Source organism: Lithobates pipiens, unplaced genomic scaffold (genome assembly GCF_037356315.1).
Source record: "Lithobates pipiens isolate NorthernLeopardFrog02 unplaced genomic scaffold, aLitPip1_a1.2 Scaffold_19, whole genome shotgun sequence".
In the NCBI taxonomy this organism is placed as follows: domain Eukaryota; kingdom Metazoa; phylum Chordata; class Amphibia; order Anura; family Ranidae; genus Lithobates; species Lithobates pipiens.
Window position 1 is genome coordinate 466,139,878 of NW_027507764.1, and position 16,925 is coordinate 466,156,802.

At 41.1% G+C, this 16,925-nt stretch overlaps 1 protein-coding gene across 1 annotated transcript in view; it reads left to right on the plus strand.

Annotated features, from left to right (window-relative positions):
• The window catches only part of PREX2 (phosphatidylinositol-3,4,5-trisphosphate dependent Rac exchange factor 2), a 436,082-nt gene that overhangs the window by 376,684 nt on the left and 42,473 nt on the right, over positions 1–16,925 (plus strand). The window lies entirely within an intron of this gene.

The following is a 16,925-nucleotide window of genomic DNA, read 5'->3' on the forward strand; positions in this document are numbered from 1 at the left end:
CTTTGTATTAATTTTGTCAGAAACCATGAGCCAGACTGAGACAGAAGTACAGTAAAATCACACTTGTTTATTAATAAAAATAAAAAGGTAAATAGAGTAAGCGTAGTCAAAGCATAGCCAAAGTCCAGTAACCGGATCGGGTAGTCAGCCAAGCCAGAGTACAGTAATCAGATCGGGTAATCAGATAAGCCAAAGTTCAGTAACCAGATCAGGTAATCAGCCAGGCCAGAAGTCAGGGATCCAAGTAGAGGAACAGCAAGCAGGATAAGGAGCCAGAAGGGATGTCAGCAAGCCAGTCTTTAAACAGGAACGTAGGAGATGGTTTCTAGTGATTTGACCAAGGCAAAGGCTGAGATTAAGTGAGCTGGACAGCTTTAAGTAGGCAGGTCAGACGGGCAGGATCAGGAACAGTTGGGTAACTGTGGAGAGAGATGAGAGCTGACAATTCAGCTCAGAGAAGGAAGAGCTGAGCCAGCCCTGACACATTTACAGAATACACAGTTGCCTATAAATGGCTGACCACTGCTCAGACTGACTCTGCATTGTTCTGGGTGTGAGATGGGAAGTCTCTGTCTCAGAGCCAGAACCAAGCACTGTGTACTGTATGTAGATGAAGTTACATGCAGTACATACAATGCTTAGAGACACTGCAGCACTTAGTGAAGCCAATAGTGTGTTTGGGCCAGCTTGGTCCAAATAAATTATTTAAAGTCACAGGAAACATGGAGATGAGCTTTTAGTTGTCTTGAAATACCTAGCTTTTTCGTTATACCACCGAGCTTGATTATTTTACAGCTGTGCTGAAAGAAGCCTTTTGTTTACAAAAGCTAAGATTTTGTCTTTTATTAAACGTTATACAAAGATTGTATACAGATAGTGAAAAATTATATAAAACAGTATAAAAACGCGTAATCTTCTAAAGAGAATCTAAAAAAAATTGACCCAAAATCATTATACAACGATTTTTCCCTTTAAAGAGGTAATAAAACAAAAATGTATTATATTGTAGCTTACCAATGATTAGATGTGAAAGCTGCATCAGTTTTATTTTCTTTGGCTTTTTTCACTGTTTTCACCTGGAGATCTGATTTAGTAATACACCTCTTGTGTTAGTGAGACTCAGCTCTGAATGAATGAGCACAGGAGGCACAGCATACAGCAGCATTGTCGGTCTTGGAGGAGGGTAATGTTAAATGTATTAGCAGATTTAGATACACTAACAGATTGAAGCCAAACTCCAGTTCACACACTTATCAGCTACAGCAAACAAGTTTGTTTATATGGACTGTACCCATATAATAGTGGGGGGATCCGGATATAAGAATAAGGACCATTGCATTTGAGGACTATTTTTTATTATCTTTTATTTTTTTGGTTTACAATTTTTATATTTTTATTTTTCATTTGGGAGTTGTTAAACACTCAGAGGTGTCTCCGGTGGGAGTATTACACGTATATTAACATATGTTGTGAATCACTGAAATGATGGATAGAAATTAATAATTTTTGTTATATAATTTTTAGCATATAATCATAACATATGCACTATAGAAATTTTGGGTTGTATAAAAAAACAATAGGGGGCGCAATCCCCAAACACAGCTTATACATAAAAAAATTGCTAAGCTGCAATTAGAGCTGCACGATTAATCGTTAAGAATCATTATCGCAATCTTTTTCCCCATTGCAATCTTGACAAAGTACCGTATTTCCTGATTCTTTCTATGCAGAGAATTCTCTCTGCTCTGCTAAAACCAACAGCTGTCAAAAGAAAGAAAAAAAAAATGGGCAGTCTGCCAAGAATCACAACATTCTTTACCAGTGGAGTTTAAAGTATAAACATTGTAACAATTTTTCCTTTAGATCAAAGGCATACACGTTGGTGTGTAAATGAAGGACGTTTAACCACTTACCTTTTTCTGACATTTGTTGGTTTCAAATTAAAATCTTTTTTTTTTGCTAGAAAATGACTTAGAACCCCCAGACATTGTATATATTTTCTTTAGTAGAGACCCTAGAGAATAAAATGGTGGTTGTTGCCATATTTTATGTCACACTGTATTTGTGCAGCAGTGATTCAAATGCAATTTTTGGAGAAAAAATTACACTTTAATGAATTTAAAAAAAAGGAACCAGTAAAGTTAGCCCAATTTGTTTTTGTATAATGTGAAAGATTTTACACTGCGAGAATCGTGATCTTTTTATTCTGAGCAAAAAAATGTGGATTCTCATTTTGGCCAGAATCCTGCAGCTCTAGCTCCAATATAACAAATGTTTGCTTTTGGGTTTAATACAGCTTTAATGATCCTGTCCATTTACATTATGAACAATGCGCCCCCTGATGTTGTGCTCATTAGCTCTCACTGTAGTGAATAATAAATTCAGAGAGTGGTGCACTGTTTCCATATTTTTTTCGTGTATTGCATTTTCTAAATGACAGATCCGCAAACCTAGTGGACGGGGACACATAAATCTTCATATAAAAGAACCCATTTAAATCTATTGTGAAGAAACAATTTAATAACTTCACAATAAGTGATGTGCTATTTATTGTTCTTATATATTGATACTGTACATTGCTAGGCAGCATATAGTACCGGTGCAATAGATCATTTTTGATACAGTCTCACTTAGTAAAATTGCCTGGCATAGTGAAGTGCAGAGAAACTTAATTGTGAAATGAATTTGCTTTAAGTAAATGATTCAATCAAGAAAATTTTATAATATATGGATATCTGCAGTGAGGGCGATGTTGTGGGTTGCATAAATAATGTTTCAAGCTGTATCTGATATCACAAAGAGCTGGATGGGAGCTCAACCTGCTAGGATGATGATAATAATAACCTGTGTTTTGTCCATTTAAAGCAAAGTAAGGGATTTCCTTTATTTCCCTCCTACCTAATAGTATATATTTCAATTTCCTTCATGCCCTCGCCAATCCATTCAATGCTGGAAGCCAAAGGAAATACCCGGTACTCCAGGATATATAGAAGCGTGTTACTCGTTCCTTATGACAGCACTGGGCCAATTGGTGCTCTTACCCTGGGAGTTTATGTTCCAATGTTAACAATAATATGCCCTACTGCCCCGGAAGGCTGAATGCTAGCTCAGCTAACATAATGATTAAATAAAGAGGTAGACATATTGTCTATGCCAGCTTTTCTCAACCAGGGTTCTTTTTGGATTTGTTAGGGGTTCCCTTAGCAATGAGCAGCTTCTGTCTCTTAGATTTGGCCTCCATGTTTTTTTTTTTTTTTAATCTGTCAATCTGTGTAAGAGGGATACTCCTTCCAATGATCATAAATGTAAGAGCAAGCCTCCTAGAGCGTCAGGTGGTTTGGAATGTTCACAAGGTCATGGTGGTGCAGATGAGCAGATAAGTCCAAGCAGTCCCCATATGAAAAAATAAACTTACTGTGAATATATTTTTAGATTTTAAAGAATTGCTACAAATTAGGCCCCTTTCACACATGCGGACAGTATGTCCGTATTTCATCCATCCGTTTGCGGATGAAATACGGACATACATTCATTCCTATGGATGAACATCCACAGACACCCGCTATCATCCGCCTCCGCTATTGTTCGATTCTGCAGACGGAAGAAAATCCTATTTTTCTATTGTCTGCAGAGCGGATCGGATGAACACGGACAGATGGTACGTGCTCATCCGATCCCCCATAGAGGAGAGAGGAGAGCTGACAGGGTGGTCCCTGCACAGTGTGCAGAGACCGCCCTGTCCGCCGTCAGCTCAGTGGGGACAACGGAGCGATCCCCACTGAGCAAGCGGATTATCACGGGGCGGATCATTACTGATCCGTCCCGTGTGAAAGGGGCCTTAGGCAATCTCTATTGGCTTTGTGAAAAACATGTCATGCAGAAGATTAAAGGTAACTGAATGCCACATGTGTTTGCCAAGCCACAGAAATCGAAATACAAGAAATCCCTTAAAAACAGTTGTTTAGTAGCAGAGATATACCGTCCGAAGGTATATATAACAATATACAATCTAGATTGTAAGCTCTAACGAGCAGGACCCTCTGATCCCTCCTGTATTGAACTGTATTGTAACTGTACTGTCTGCTCCCATTTGGTAAAGCACTGCACAAACTGTTGGCTCTATATAAAACCTGTATTATAATAATAATAATAATAATTCTAATTCTATGTTATGATGAATCATATTTATTTTGTTGGTGCATACATTGCAAGTTTTAGAAGGATGATTTACCGGGGATTAGAATTAGAATTACATGGAAATTAAAATCAAAATTCTTTATATTTTAGGAATTTCAGAAGAGCCACTGACAGTTTATATAAATGTATAGAGTACCTTAAAAAGCTGTACGTATTGATTGGAAATATGCCACAGGGAGAATACAGTGGAGAAAAATTGGTTTATACAGTAATGTATTTAGACAAGCAGGGCTGATAGATGCAAGCCGTTAGTGCTGCCTTCGTCTATGTGCATGGTAACACTGCAATGAAGGTAACATATCCAATATTTATCCCGCAGTAGCCTAAGAAAAGGCTCAATAGTCAGTATTAGCATGTTCGGGGTACAGTCAATCAGCTTTCCTTGTAGGTAGCTGTGCAGCTGCCAGAATTTTTTATTCAGTAAGCAGTCTTACAATCTAATCTCTGCAAATGACTTTTTATGTGTTGCAATTCACATCTTGAAATCCGTTACTCATTTCACTTGCATAGGCAAAATGCTGCTATTAGTAGTTAAAAACGTCATCTCTGCAAGAAATACATTTATTTTCAACAGAACGCTGGTTTTCTACAATGTGTTATTTTATAGAAGAATTCAGGGTAAGGAGAAAAACTACATTTGTTTATTATGTATTTTACTGAATAATGCCAAAATTATTTTAAATTCTGTCTTACCATCCATTATCCTTTATTGTTTTTTACGTTTTTGTCATCCATTGTATACCAGCTAAAACTTCAAATCAGTCTGATTGCAATAAAAGGGTTAGGGAGCATCTGATGTCTGTTGGGACACTCACAGGATTTCCTAATCCTCTAATCAACACCTACATCCCTGATGTTGGGGCTAACCCATGGACTACACCTATACTGCCCCCTTTTCACCAGCTACCTTTTACTACCCCTGCAGAAGACCTGACGGCGATCATGGCCAGTTCTAACACCTGATACTCCCAACATTTACACATGTTGTGCCTTATATGATTGTTACCGTTTGTGCCTTATATATTACAGGTGAATTTTATATCCTGCAGCATTGACACACAGGTATTTTGCGCAAAAATGCCAAGCAGAGCACTGAGGACCTAGAAAGTGCAATGACATTTGCAGAGATGATCTATGCTCAAAACCCTAGTACAGATACACTAACCCGTGGTTGCATAGTCATAGGGAGTATGAGCTCTGCCTGCTAGACCTTATTAAAAAAAACGCATGCTCTATGTTACACAAAAGACATTTGAACATGGCAATAAGGCCGGACGCCTACTTGCCTACCTAACCAAATCCAACCATACCCCTATCTCAATCCCTGGGATCCTGATATCCCAGGATAAGATTAGCGACATCCCTCAGGATATAACTGTGACCTCTATACTACTAGAGCCCACTACTCTGAGACCCAACTCGACGTATACTTAACCCAAACAGCACTTCCTCAACTGTTGGACCAAGGCTGTGCAGACCTAGATGAACCCCTCTCTATAGAGGAACTCTCCCTTGCAGTTTTGCAGCTACTGACCAATAAGACACCAAGCTTGGATGGTTTCCCAGCTGAATGTTATGCACACTTCAGGTGGTTGGTCAAAGTGGTTGCGAAATTGGTTGGGAGTGAACAGGGGGGCTTAATACCCAGTGGTTCAACCAGAGTATATGTCCGTAGACTATTCCACAACATGACCTGCCCTCATGACTGTCTGCCAACTCGTGTTGTTGTATCACTGGACACTTGCAAGGCTTTCGACAGTGTGGAGTGGCCTTATTTGTTCCGGGTGCTACAACTGTACAGGCTCGGCCCCCGACTTATAGCACGGATGCGTCTCCTCTATAACTTACCACTAGCCTGCATACAAACCAAATTCCATTGTTACTGAACCATTCCCAATCACCAGAGGTGCCAAGCAGGGATACCCTTTGCCACCCCTCTTGTTTGCTCTGGCTATGGAGCCCCTGGCTGTACTGATCCATAGCTTTTCCTCAATTAAAGGCCTTCCCATAAATGATATAGAGGAGAGGATATTCTTCTACTCAGATGATACTTTAGTTTACCTAGCAGAACCCCAAGACTCTCTCACCAACCTTTTAGCTAAAATGAACACATTTGGTGACTTTTCCGGATTCTGAGTGAATTGGGACAAATCAATCCTTTTTCCCCTAGACCAAGCCAAACAGTGGAAGGATCTACCCCTAGACCTCATGGAAAGAGGCAATATTTTCAAGATGATTTACTTGCCTAAATTACTGTATGTCATGGCAAATTCCCTTTGTAAAATTCCCAAATCCATTTTTAAAAGTATTGACTCCACTTCTCTGGAATTGGTCGCCCCTCTAGAGTTGCACTAGAGACACTACGCCTCCAATCCCACATGGCCGGACTGGCCTTCCCTAACTTCTACCTTTACTATCTAACATCCCAGCTAGTTAGCATCCACAATTGGCTTCATCCCAACCCTAACAATGCCTGTACCACTACTGAAGTAGCTATAGTCTCCTTCTTTGAAACTCCTCATAACATTGTATATAGAGGATGCACATCACCTGGACCAGGTATGACCATTATACGTACCTCCCTCTCCCTATTCCAAACTGTAGTAGTGAAACTTTCCACTGACTCCTGGAGGGATTCCCCCAATAGTCCACTGTGGTTTAACTCTACTCTTAAGGAACTATGCACCATGCCTGATCCCGAAAGATGGACGTCCAGGGGAATCAAATACCTATGCCACATATATACCCCTCAAGGTTTCAAATCCTTCTCTCAGATGTGCTTAGACTTTGACCTACCACATACTTATCTATTTTACTATTACCAACTCAGACATGCAATATGAATACAATTTGGTTCCCTGGACAGCCCTCTCAAAACACCCGCCATAGAAAAACTCCTTAGGTCCCCAGACCAGACAAAACTCATCTCTACCTACTACTCAGCCCTCGTGACAAACATCAACCCTAGATTTAAGACAGCACAAAAGAAATGGGACTCCATAGATGCCCCTATTACAGAAGACGACTGGTCTGAATTCTGTCACATTCCAGGCCTCTGTTATTTCCTCCAGGGACAGGATGATCCAAATTAAAATATTTCCACACTCACACCTCACTCCAGCTAAGATGCATAAAATGGGAATATCCCCCTCTGCTGAATGCTTCCGGGGATGTGGACAGACGACTGATTTTCTCCACTGCTTTTGGACCAGTCCCATAGTACAAGATTTCTGAGGAAACATAGGCTCCTTCATCTCCTCTGCACTGGGTCTCCCAAATATAGTCAACTCCAAGAATTGTCTCTTGGGCATCTTTGGCAACCTCACCATTCCCTCCCAGGCCAAGAAACTACTCTGCATCCTTTATTTGAATGCAAAGAAGTCCCTTCTATGACGTGGAAGGGGTCAGAAATCCCAACTCGAACTCTTTGGTTAAAACTGGTTAATGAGTCCCTGCCTCTATATAATCTCACCTTTGATATCCGAAAGAGGAAAAAAATATTCCACAAAACCTGGGGCTAATGGCTAGATAGCCCCCTGACCCTCTCTTGCACTGTGAAATCTGTACTGTACTACTACACTGAACTTTGCCATAGTCATAATGTATGGAACTATAACACTTAACCTCCAAGATTGATACCCGTATAGGACATATTTCTACACTACCTAGCGAAATGTTTACATGATGTACAACCCCCTTAGTTATAAACTGGAATAGGAGCATGCTGTACTCTGTGTGAGTATATTTTGTTTTTATGTATGGATGTATGTCTGTTAAGAAAATGCAATAAAAAATATCTTTAAAAAAAAAAAAAGGGTTAGGTAGCAAAGTAAATCTAGTTCTGCAGTCTTTTCCATATGCATGTTTACGTAGGTGTCACTAGATATAACATAGACCACATGGTGAAAGGGCTAGCCTAAAAAACCTGTATAAAATGTGAACAACTGCATAACCAAGGATTGCCTGTGAAGTAAAAAAATACATGCAGGAGGTGGCTATTTTTATTTAACTATTTTTTAATCTAAAATATTATGAATTTTATTCATATCCATGGAAGTAAGTCCACTGAATGTATTTTATATTCCTATGAAAGTTAGTATAGTCAAGCTCTTTTGGTCACACTTCTCCTGTGGGTCACAGGGGTATACTTAGTTGTGCATTCCGGTGACCAAGATTCAGCCTACAGCGGGCTGAAGTCTGTGGTCAGCTGGTGTCACAGAGCCGGTCCAGACACTGCAGGGATCATTACAATAAGTTTGGGATCTGCCCAGATGCTGGACCAACAGCTGGCTCAGCCTCTCAATGTGTTGCTAAGAGTTTGAGCCAGCCACCCTTGCCCCCTCTCCTGCCTTGAAGCCAGTGAGCTGTTCAGGTCTGGTATGGATTTTGAAGGGGACACCACGCCAACAAAAAAAATGCATGCAGTCCACCCCAAAATTCATACCAGGCTATTCCGTCTGGTATGGGTTTTAAGGGGAACCTCACGCAAAGAAAAAAAATGGCAGGCTTCCCCCAAAATTCATACCAGACCCTTATCTGACACTCAGCTCAGCTCAGGTTCCCCTAGCAAAGCACCTTGTCCCAATGCGATGAAGACAAGGGCCTCTTGCCCACATCATTGTCCTGGTGGCTGCGGGGGTGCAGGGGGTGCTTTTTGGAATCAGACCGACCAACCTGCACAATGAAAAAGATCCGCTGCCTGCTGAACACAACCACTCCTGTTGCTTGACACTCACCAAATGACAGTTAGTCATGCATGGGCTGTCTTTAGGCAGCTGGGGCCACCTGGTGCTGCGTGATGGAAACCTATTAATGTCTATGGCAATAAGTAATGTGAAAGCTGTGTGGGTGTGGGTGAGCGACCTCAAACACAGCAAACCTTTACTTTTTAAGTTCTGTTCCACCTTTAGTGGTATAAAATTACACAACACAGCAAGAAACCTGGTTACAAACAGACCTTTCAATATTGCAGCAATGAGACCTATGGTGTCATAGTTGTTTAGGTATTTTTATTTCTGGTGCTACCACATATGCAAAAAGTGGTAAACTCTATACTGTCTAAAGAAAATGCTATGAATTTAACACAGCAGTTTATGGTTAAAAGTATGCCTCCAGGCCTGGTTGCTATTAATAAAATAGGTGTCAGTTTTAATGCATAATGCAAGACATTAAACCAGACATTCACAGAGTAATCAAGTACAAGAGGATGCCTAAATGTTCTGCTGCCTTCGGCAATGATCGAAAGGTCACTCTTCAGATCCATGCCACAACCTACCTTAAATGATTGAGTTATCAAAATCTAAATGATAAAAAAGCTAATTTTATCTCAGTAATTCTTATGATATAAACCAGACTGGATCCAGTCCCTAGTACATTTTGCTAATTAAGGGGGATAAAGACTGAATATGGAGACCTGCACTGGTTCAATATATATACCCTATAAGTATAATTCCTGTGTGTGTTACCATTTTCTATTTAGTGCTTGTACAGTATAAAAGATACTGTTCATTAGAAGAGGCCAAATGGTAGTGTGGCAATATAGTATGCCAGTCGTTGGTGCTTTATTATAATCTGATCAATATACTGTAATTCAGGTTTTCTTCATGAGTTATTTTGCCTGAGTAATATGTTTAGTGCTAGGTAAGAGTTCATATGTTAACAGACCATGTTATGCAGAGAGTTGAAGGTCACGTAATTGCACCACTGCATTATGTTAGTAAATGCTAGCAGTCATCATCTATGGCAGCTTCTTTTCCTCCTTCCTCGGGTTTGAACCATGCCATTTATTACACCAAATGCCGTCAGAGACTAGTTGGTCCCAATTCACTTTCCATCCCTCATCTTGTATTGTTTACATCACCTATTACAGCCCAGATGCCGCAGACCTTCATGATTCAGTCTTATTAGAACCTGTCCAAGCCTTTCCCAGCTTAGACTGAATAATGTATTGGATTCACTATATAATGTAAAAGCAAAATGGTTTAAAATGAAAACTACTACGAGAAGGTTTGATTTACAATGCTGCCACTCCGCCTCATAATTTCTGTGTATGCAATATATAAACAGTATATTCAGTAGGCAAAGAATTATGAATGGTGAAAGAGGAGATGTTATTTGTGTGTATTTTAAAATGGTCTTTGGAATGTCAGCTAAAGTGAAAGTTTGGTACAAGAAACGCATAGGTAGCAAATTATAAACTAGTGCCTTCAGCAGAGGATTCTTTAGAGCTATAACCCCAGGCAAACAGTTAAACACATAGATGAAATACAGTATCTCACAAAAGTGAGTACACCCCTCACATTTTTGTAAATATTTTATTATATCTTTTCATGTGACAACACTGAAGAAATGACGCTTTGCTACAATGTAAAGTAGTGAGTGTACAGCTTGTATAACGGTGTATATTTGCTGTCCCCTCAAAATAACTCAACATGCAGCCATTCATGTATAAACCGCTGGCAACAAAAATGAGTACACCCCTAAGTGAAAATGTGCAAATTGGGCCCAAAGTGCCAATATTTTGTGTGGCCACCATTATTTTCCAGCACTGCCTTAACCCTCTTGGGCATAGAGTTCACCAGAGCTTCACAGGTTGCCACTGGAGTCCTCTTCCACTCCTCCATGACGACATCATGGAGCTGGTGTATGTTAGAGACCTTGCGCTCCTCCACCTTCTGTTTGAGGATGCCCCACAGATGTTCAATAGGGTTTAGGTCTGGAGACATGCTTGGCCAGTCCATCACCTTTACCCTCAGCTTCTTTAGCAAGGCAGTGGTTATCTTGGAGGTGTGTTTGGGGTCGTTATCATCTTAGAATACTGCCCTGTGGCCCAGTCTCCAAAGGGAGGGGATCATGCTCTGCTTCAGCATGTCACAGTACATGTTGCCATTCATGGTTCCCTCAATGAATTGTAGCTCCTCAGTGCCAGCAGCACTCATACAGCCTCAGACCATGACACTCCCACCACCATGCTTGACTGTAGGCAAGACACACTTATCATTGTACTCCTCATCTGGTTGCCACCACACATGCTTGACACCATCTGAACCAAATAGGTTTATCTTGGTCTCATCAGACCACAGGACATGGTTTCAGTATTCCATGTCCTTAGTTTGCTTGTCTTCAGCAAACTGTTTGCAGGCTTTCTTTTTCATCATCTTTAGAAGAGGCTTATTTCTGGGACAACAGCCATGCAGACCAATTTGATGCAGTGTGCAGTGTATGGTCTGAGCAATGACAGGCTGAACTCCCACCCCTTCAAACTTTGTAGCAATGCTGGCAGCACTCATACATCTATTTCCCAAAGACAACCTCTGGATATGACGCTGAGCACATGCACTTAACTTCTTTGGTCTGTTCTGAGTGGAACCTGTCCCGTTAAACCACTGTATGGTCTTGGAAATTGTGCTGCAGCTCGGTTTCAGGGTCTTGGCAATCTTGTTATAGCCTAGGCCATCTTAATGTAGAGAAACAATTATTTTTGTTCAGATCCTCAGAGAGTTCTTTGCCATGAGGTGCTATGTTGAACTTCCAAGTGACCAGTATGAGAGAGTGAGAGTGATAACAACAAATTTAACACACCTGCTCCCCATTCACACCTGAGACCTTGTAACACTAATGAGACACACGACACCAGGCAGGAAAAATGGCTAATTGGGCCCAATTTGGACATTTTCACTTAGGGGCACTCACTTTTGTTGCTAGCGGTTTAGACAATAATGGCTTTAAATAATGGAGTTATTTTGAGGGAACAGCAAATTTACACTGTTATACAAGCTGTACACTCACTACTTTACATTGTAGCAAAGTGGATTTTCTTCAGTGTTGTCACAAGATAAGATATAATAAAATATTTCCAAAAATGTGAGGGGTGTACTCGCTTTTGTGAGATACTGTCAGTGGCGGCCCATCCATAAGGGCGCACAGGCGCCGCTCCTTCCCTCCAGCCACCCCTTCTGTGACCAGTGGATAGATTCATGACCAGTGGATAGATTCACCCAGTTCACCCAGGTGCGTTAGAACAGCGAATGAATATTCACTTTCCTAACACTGAACCTCCTCTCCGCCAATCAGGTGCTTGGGTCTGTTACCTGTCACCTGATTGGCTGAAAGGGCGGGTGCTGTGATTGGACACCTATCAGGAGGAGAGGATGGGAGGAGATGCATGGAGGACACCGCTCGCAGCTGTCACCTAGTGCCCCACCAAGACAGGGACAGTTCCGGGCAGACAGCGAGCGGGTGGAGGGGAGTCACAGTGGCAGCATTCAATGGCACAGTGGCAGCATTTGGTGGCACAGTGGCAGCATTTGATGGGAAAAGTGGCTGCAATTGATGGGCACACTGGTTGCGTTTGATAGCACAGCGGCTTCATTTGATGGCACAGTGGCTGCAATTGATGGGCACAGTGGCTGCATTTGATGGACACAGTGAAGCTGCAATTGATGTTTTTTATTTTATAATTTTTCAGTTTGTTTGTAGCCTCCAAAAAATTTTGAGTACCAGCCACCACTGGATGCTGTACATATAAGATAACTGATCTATATACCAAAGATTTGTATTTCTGTCTTTAAACTTTTCACAACGACCGTAATGCATAGCATGAATCTATCCATGCCCGCCGCTGCCATCCCCTATTCAGGCGCCTGGTCCCTTTTCAGGTGCCGGACGCCTGAAATTACAGAAGCTTGGGGTGTTTTTGAAGCACCTGATAAGAGCTATAGGCTCTAATAGGTGTCAAAACAGGTGACCTGTGAGCGCCATGCTTGGCGCTCGCAGTTCACCCAGGTGCGTTAGAACAGCGAATGAATATTCACTTTCCTAACACTGAACCTCCTCTCCGCCAATCAGGTGCTTGGGTCTGTAACCTGTCACCTGATTGGCTGAAAGGGTGGGTGCTGTGATTGGACACCTATCAGGAGGAGATGACGGGAGGAGATGCATGGAGGACACCGCTCGCAGCTGTCACCTAGTGCGCCACCAAGACAGGGACAGTTCCGGGCAGACAGCGAGCGGGTGGGGGGGGGGGAGTCACAGTGGCAGCATTCAATGGCACAGTGGCAGCATTTGATGGGCACAGTGGCAGCATTTGATGGGCACAGTGGCAGCATTTGATGGGAAAAGTGGCTGCAATTGATAGGCACTGTGGCGTCGTTTGATGGCACAGTGGCTGCAATTGATGGGCACAGTGGCTGCATTTGATGGGCACAGTGAAGCTGCAATTGATGTTTTTTATTTTATAATTTTTCAGTTTGTTTGCGGCCTCCAAAAAATTTTGAGAACCAGCCACCACTGGATACTGTACATATAAGATAACTGATCTATATACCAAAGATTTGTATTTCTGTCTTTAAACTTTTCACAACGACCGTATGCAAATATGTGGCCCCACTGGACTGTGCTTTTTTCTGTGGGGTGCATATTTGTGTATCTCCCTTTGTGCTGGGGGCGTGTCATAAGGTGCTCTCCCAGCACAGAGACTGGGTCTCACCGTTCTAACGATCGGAACCCGAAATATCCAATTCCGGATCACCTGATCGCTGTGATAGCCTCTGATTGGCTATCACAGTGATTGTCACTGTGAAGCCCACCCCCGTGTTTTCTGTCTCTGTGAATGGACAAGACAGATACATTGTTTCTTTCACTTTCCTTGCAGAGATAGATAAAAAAAAAGTGTGTGTAGAAAAAAAAAACTAGATCAAGGTTTGATCTAGGTCAGCCCCAGGGTTAGTGTTTGGGTCATGGTCAGTGTTTTTTTTGGACTTGGATTTTTTTTTTTAATTAGTGTCAGTGTGTTTTAGGTAGGATAAAAAAAAGCATAATGCGCACTGTTGTTTCTGGGGTGTACTACGGGTAGAAACAAAAACTAACATATTTGGTATTACTGCCATCATCAGGAGCAGGAACATGTATTTTGGGTTGTTCTTTAGTGATAGGTTATGGTAGTAGCAAGAAAAATATAGTTAAATAAAAATAAATACAAATTCTACTATTTTGTGCCAGTTTTCCTACATATCCATTAACATTTTTTTCTGAAAAAAAAAAAAGGTATAATCCATCTGGGTGCACAAAGTAGTTGTGATGATATGTACGGTTTTACTAATACATGTCAAAGTTGCAAAATTGGGCTTAGGTATTAAGATTTGTTTTATCCTTAGGCCTCTTTCACACTGAGGCGTTTTTCAGGTGCTACAGCACTAAAAATAGTGCCTGTATAGCGCCTGAAAAAAAATGGCCCCTTTCACTCCAGTGGGGCTGAATACTGCCACTTTACCGCCGACGCCGCTCCCACCCCAGTGTAAAAGGGGCCTTAGGTGTGAAGGGGTTAAACTAATGAGTTTTACGCTGTCCCATCACATAGTACAACCTGACAGATGGCAGAATACAGTGATCTTCTCTCTTAGACCCCTTTCACACTGGGGCGTTTTTCAGACGCTTTAACTTTAAAAAAAGCACATGTAAAGTGCCTGAAAAAAGCCTCATCTGCAATCCCAATGTGAAAGCCCGGGTGCTTTCACACTGAGACCCCTTTCACACTGGGGTGTTTTTCGGCCACTTACGTTAAAAAAAAAAAGTGCCCGTAAAGCGCCTGAAAGAAGCCTCATCTGCAATCCCAATGTAAAAGCCCGAGTGCTTTCACACTGAGGCGCTGCGCTGGCAGGGCGTCAAAAAAAGTCCCTCAAGCAGCTTCTTTGCAGCGCTTTTGGAGCGGTGAATGCACCGGTCCTAAAGCGTCCCTTCCCATTGAAATCAATGGGAAGTGCCTGCAAAGCGCTTTTGGCAGCGGCACTTTGTGGGCGCTTTTAACCCTTTATTTGGCCACTAGCAGGGGTTAAAAGCGCCCCGCTAGCACTTGAAAAACACTGGTAAAGCGCCGCTAGTTTAAGCGGTGATTTACCAGCGTTTTTCAGGTGCTGGCAGTGTGAAAGGGCTCTTAAAGCACTTGGGCTTTCACATTGAGATTGCAGATGAGGTTTCTTTCAAGTGCTTTACAGGCGCCTGAAAAACGCCCCAGTGTTAAAGGGGTCTTAACCTCCAGCTCTCTAATTGGATAGGAAATGAATAGCAGCAGACTGATGAGGTCATCCCTGTGTTTTCTCCTTTCATTACCATGTTTCTTGTCGAAAGATATAGAGTATATGCAGCACATCTAGCTGGCTCCCACCCTTGCCCCATCCTCTGTCATTCTGAATACTGTATAAAGGATTGCAAGAGACTGATACCAAGTCAAAGTCATGTACTTATACTAGATGCATTTACCATTTAATGATTTATTAATGAATAGATAGCTGCATTGTCTTTATGTATCTGCCTGGTGCTCAACTTTAAAGGGAAACCGCCACAAAGCAAAATACCTGCATGGTTAACGTGGACATTCCTCGGCTCAAGAGTGGCTTGCCCATGTAGTTAAACCCATTCATCTTGGAACTTAGTTCTACACACAGCGTATGTTTTAAATTACCATAGCTAATCAAATATGCACTTTCAGCAGTTTACTTAAATTAATAAAAGCTGATTTCTGATTGACTGTTAGGAATTACTGGACATCGTTGTTCTATGAACCTTTTATTTTGTTTACTCTTTGGGGAAATTATAGCGTTTTGTGCCCTAGGAGGGCATAGGGAAGTTTAATTCAATTGATTTCAGTAGATGTCATGATATGTTCTTCCTTCATCTCAGCTACAGCTATACAGACATGTACAATATAAATTATGTAGACACAATTCATTTAATTAGGACAGTCAGTTGAAAATGTCTAATGTCTAATGTTTTAATGCATAATAAAACATAATCTGTATAAATATCTCCTTCACATCTTTATGCCTTATTTCCATTGTTATATACAGATTTAAATAGGCTTTTGTGAAACAGCAAGCATGGTCTACTAACATTGAAAAGTGGCCTTTGTAGCCATAGAAAAAAGTTTGTTTTTTATGTTCTTGCTGTTCTCTTATTCAAAATGTTTTATGTATTTGTTTTTTTCATGTCATTCGCTAACATTGGGGTTTATTTACTAAAGCTGGAGAGTGCAAAATCTTATAGAAACCAATCCGCTTCCAGGTTTTATTGACAAAGCTTAAAGTGTAACTCCACTTTTGTAGAGAAAAAAACATTTTCCCCTGCATGATCTATGTCCATTACAAGGATTTTAACAAACTTTGTTGCAGATTCCTACCTTTTGTTTTTATGAAAAAATCCCTGTTTGTTCCTCTGTGCCCCTGTGCTCAGTGAATCTAATGGGAGTGGTTTCATAATTATCAATCAGCTACAGCAGCTGCAGAGCACTAATGAGAAAATCCGCTGGGCCTGCATCCCTTTTTACGTGTTCCTAGTAGCTCACCAAAAATTGCATTTTTGTTTTATGAGATGCCTGAAATATGACTTGCATCTTAGTGCAGACTTCTGGGTAAATCAATTAGCCAATCACACAAGCAGGAAATTATGTTTCTGGGGTATGTCCAGTACACGTTCTGTGTATAGAACATCTCCAGGTAGTCATATTGCATTGCATTTTCAGAAAATTACAGTAGGTGCAGATTGAAAAGGAAAGGATTTTTTTTAAAACATTCAATTACAATATGACTTGTGTCACAATTGTTTACGCTATATTAATTTTTCTTCATTAGCAATTTTTTTTCCCCACTAAAGTAGAGTTACCCTTTAAAGGGATTGTAAAGGTAGAAGGTTTTTTTATTTTAATGCATTCTATGCATTTAGATAAAATGCCTTCT